Source organism: Leptonotus elevatus, chromosome 20 (assembly GCF_054856555.1).
Source record: "Leptonotus elevatus isolate MCC_2025b chromosome 20, RoL_Lele_1.0, whole genome shotgun sequence".
Classification (NCBI taxonomy): domain Eukaryota; kingdom Metazoa; phylum Chordata; class Actinopteri; order Syngnathiformes; family Syngnathidae; genus Leptonotus; species Leptonotus elevatus.
This window is the reverse complement of record NC_141258.1, coordinates 5,264,378-5,268,934: the sequence shown is the minus strand read 5'-3', so window position 1 is coordinate 5,268,934 and position 4,557 is coordinate 5,264,378. Positions and strand designations below refer to the sequence as shown.

The 4,557-nt window shown below is 38.1% G+C and overlaps 1 long non-coding RNA gene across 1 annotated transcript; it reads right to left on the bottom strand.

Annotated features, from left to right (window-relative positions):
• Window positions 1-330: 330 nt before the first annotated feature.
• On the bottom strand, window positions 331-2,365 carry LOC147156574 (uncharacterized). Its single transcript, XR_015091777.1, has 2 exons — window positions 2,320-2,365; window positions 331-2,061 (listed from the first exon to the last, which is right to left on the bottom strand). It is a non-coding gene; the product is annotated as an uncharacterized LOC147156574 (long non-coding RNA).
• Between the last annotated feature and the right edge of the window lie 2,192 nt (window positions 2,366-4,557).

Sequence of the window (4,557 nt, the reverse complement as noted above, 5' to 3'; positions counted from 1 at the left end):
TAATTTAAGCAGCTCCATGATTGGTGGAGCCAAAATTGGACGGAGTTAGAGGCAGTCAAAGCAACAGCTCGCTTTTCAAGGTACCTTTGAGTCTTGAGGTGAGAATTGCACATCAGCCACTACAATAGACACCTTTTAACTTACTTCAGCCAAAGTTACATCAATTTGACAATTTGGTGTCATTTGGAGTCATGTGGAAACCAACAGGAGTGGTAAGATTACACTCGTGTCCACAGTAGCGACTGCTGTGAAATTCTCAACTCAAGCTTACGCACTAAAGATTCGACTGAGTTGAGGGCACAAATGACTCATAAAGCACAAAGACTCCCGTTCAAGTTGAACAATTTATTAAAAGCTTGACATGACAATTTGAAAGCATTTTAGGCAGCAATCAAGGTTTTGCGTGGGACTACCTCAGTTGAAGGAGCTCGTGTGTGACGTCACTTGCTTCCAATGACACACGGACACTGAGGCTACGTTCACACTGCAGGTTTTAATGCTCAATTCCGAATTTTGGGTGAAATCCGATTTTATTTGAGTAAGCGTTCACATTACCCAACTCATTCACTCCCAGCCATTTTCACTAAAACACTCCCGACCGACTGTTTTGCTGGATTTCGACAGATCTTGCAAAGCCCACAGAATATTGCGTTCTATTGCTATAAAAACATGAAACCTACCAAAAGAAAGATTAGTCACTTCTTTCATCAGGAAAAAAAGTATATTTCTATCTGTTTCCGTTTTACAGCAATTAGCATTACAATATAGCTAAGTTTCATCATTATTCAAAAATAAAGAAATAAATATTTATATATGACATAAAAAAAAGTTAGATACAGGTCGCATTTGGGGTAAAAAAATCAGATTGGGGTCGCATTTGCCTGCAGTGGGAACGTAGCCTTAGTGTATGCGGCACCAAAGGGGACGCAAGCACATCCGAACATCTGACATCTCGAATTGGGATAAAAAAAAAATAATTGCCATGTACTTTGCAACATAATCACACACTTCTGGACATGTTTTGAAATCACAGTCATGTTAAACAAGTTAATTAAAAAAATTTAAAAAAAAAGGCTGAGAATGCTGCTCAAAAACGTTGAAGGTAGAAAAACTTATGCCTAACAGATGCTCTTCATACTCGGCGGGCAAAAAGAGTTCACGAAAAAGCCACGGAGAAGCTGAGGCACTCCGACAGAGGAATTTATTGTCAAGGCAAAATGTCTTTATCAGGGCTAATGAGGCATCACAGGTGTGTGAGCATTTCAAGTGAAAAGCATCACGGGAGAAATGCCAAGCTGACTAAAAATGGGCTTTATGTCAGCAATTCTCAAATGAGGTTTTAAAATATTTAAAATGTAGCAACCAAGCAAAAAAATTTAAATAAATAATTTGATCAGAGGTTGCCTCCCTGCGACTAACAATGACAAAGCACAAGCCCAACTTTCTCACGAAAAGTCACTTCAGTGAAACAATGCAATATTCATTTTTTATATAATATAAATTTTTCAATATTAAATTAAAAATTTCTTTAGCAGTTCCTGTTTCTATTTTAAAATTAAGATAATTATTTCTTTTTGAGAAAATATCTGTACTATGGGCACAAAGGAGGACACTTTATGTTAATTATTATTTTTATGTGCATAAAAAAAATACTTTACAATTAAGTCAATTACTATATATTTTTTTGTACCTCCCAAAAGTTCTAGACATACTACTGCAAATTGAGTTCTAAAGTTTAATAAACTAGAAACAGATGACAAAGCACTGTTTTTGCTTTGACCTGAAAAAAAAAATATTTAGCAGGTGGTTCATCACTGAAAAAAAGGTTGACAACTACTGCATTAGGCTATACACGCAAACATATGGCAAGACTTGACACAAAAAAAAAAGGCAACAATTTAAAACATGTCCAGAAGTGTTTGACGATGTCATAAAAGTTGAAGCGGCACAAGCTACATAGAACAAAACAGAAGCAAAATAGGAACGTGTTACCTTTACAGAAGATCTTGGTCACGAGATGTGCATGTGAAGCCATCACTCTTTCTTTGTGGCCGTCAGCTTCTGTTTGGAGAAGAACAACCCAAACAACATTCAAGTCAAGCGTTTTCCTTGATTGACTTTTGATTGACAGCCGGGTGCTATTTGTTGGCATGCTAGCTGCCAAGCCAACACAGCTTTGTTGACATATTAGCAAGCGAGCTTCCAATGACCTAGCGATTGATAATAAACAAACTAAAGTGTTATCAAAATCTCTCTAGGTCGTGTATTGTCATATCCTACACAATAAAAACGGCAGTTTAAAATGTTTAAAATACTCACTCGAACGACATTGAACGGAAGGCTTGCTTGCTAAACCGGATGCGTACGGTAAGCGAGAACGTTCAATTCAGTAATTAGGCAAAAGTGCGTGGTTGACAGGTTGTCTTGACAACTCAAAAAACAACACACACACACGCAATGCATATGTGTAGGCTCATATTTGTTTATTTGTAATTTTTTCGGATAATCTGTTGTTGTTGTTTGAAACACTTCCAAACAATCTTTCAAAACAAATAGTAAATACAATTTTTGTACCGAAAATGAAAGTGGCGAATGTGCATTGGTGAAATAACTTTCTTGGTTTTCGACGGCAAAATTTGGTCAAAATATTTTCTTTCTTTCTTGGTAAAGTCCTCCTTACCCCAGACAGCGTCTGCAGCATGAAATAAATAAATGAATTTGATTATTTATTTTTGTATTTATTTCCACACTTATTTGTATATTACTTTAGATTTTTCTTCAATCTTATTGTATTTTTGTATTTATTTTTTTAACTTTTGTTTGTTTATCTATGTGTGTGTATATCTATTCTGTTGTTTTCATTTCCAATTATTTATTTATTTTTCTATTTTATTTTTGAATTATATTTTATATATCCGTTTTTATTCATGTATTTATTTAGCATTAAGGCATGTTCTCCAATTCAAGCGACATTGCATTCCCTTTGAACATTCCAGCTGGGCACAGAGGCGTCTCCGGCTTCTAATTGCCACTGGAGGAAAACAACGGGGGGTGAAAACAGCCCGAAAGAGTCACGGGTCCGCTCTCCTGCACCGAGAGTCCGTCTGCATGCCTCTGTGTGTGTGTGATTGCTTCCTGGACATCCAAAGCGAGGAAGTGCGAGGAATGAGGCCTTCAAAGGGAGCCGGTGCCGCTAATCCGCACTTAATGGCCACGACCAGAACCCGGCCTGACAAGCTAGCATCCGGCCGGGGCCCCACACCTACAGTATACACACACTCTTCCAATTATATTTAGGAAGTATTTAGAGATTTATTTCTACAGTTTGAAACAAAGTGACATACACCAGGCTGTCCACAAAGTCTTGGATCTCAAATCATCTTTACCCATTGGAATAAATGGAAAGACCATTAATCTGTTCTAGCGCCCTATTTAAAAAAAAAACAAAAAAACTTTACATTGTTTAAGAAAAATATCACTCTTCAGTGTTGTACTTTATGAAAACATACACTAATAAGTTGTAATATACAAGCTAAATAATGAATAAATAATTGTTCATAATGACTAATTCACTGCAGCTTCTTCTGGTGTGTGCCTTGGCCACCTGGGGGCAGTACAATACAGACCTGAATATACACAGGGAGGGTCACAACTCTTCAGTAAGCTGCAGTAATTTTGCATGTGCAACCACTAGTCTATACACAATATTCTGATTAATATTTTTGCTTGTAGAATAAGAATTAAATGCACTGCAAATGCATTACTTGTGTATATATATATTTTTGCTAAATATAAATTATTGGCATTCATGGCAACATTGATAGCACAACAAAGGAGTAAAGTTTCCTTCTTCTTTTTTTGTGTAACGGTAATTGAATCTCCCTTGAAATGCGAGGAATGCATTTGCAGTTACAGTACATGCATTTTCCTGTAAACTGTTTGACTGATTTGAGCGTAATGGCACACTGGAAGCGGCTCTCGGGGCGGCTTTCAGATGAGAAGAAATGTTAGCTTGTGCGAGGCGTTGGCCTGCTGCTGTGTGTTTATGCTGAGTGTGCGTACGTGCGCACCAGATAGAGAGCAGCTTTGTGTCGAGCGCAAGAAGTAATCAAACCTGTCCCCGATGCCCGTGCGCCCCACCTGTACCTCGGGGGATGAAGGAGAGGAGTGTGAGCGAGAGAGGGAAGGAAAAGAGGAGGAGGAGGAGGAGGAGGAGGGGAGAGGACAGGGAAGGAAGAGAAAGGGATATAGTGTCATGATGTGAGGGTAAAAAGACGAAGCGAAAGGGAAGAAGAGCTAAGAAATGTGAAGCAAAGAAAGAAAGATGGGAGGGGATGCACGAGGCAAGGAGGAAAGGCGAGTGAAAAGGGGAAGCAAAAGAAGAGAAAAGGAAGTGAAAGTAGGAGAAAGGGGGAGGAGTGAAAGGAGAGCTTTGTAGTACTTGTGACATTTTATTATATTTCCATTATTGTGTATATGGAGTCATGAATTTAGTGTTTTTTAGGGGTGTCAAGATTAGTGCGTTAATTTAAAGTTCCTTTAACGCCACCATTTTTT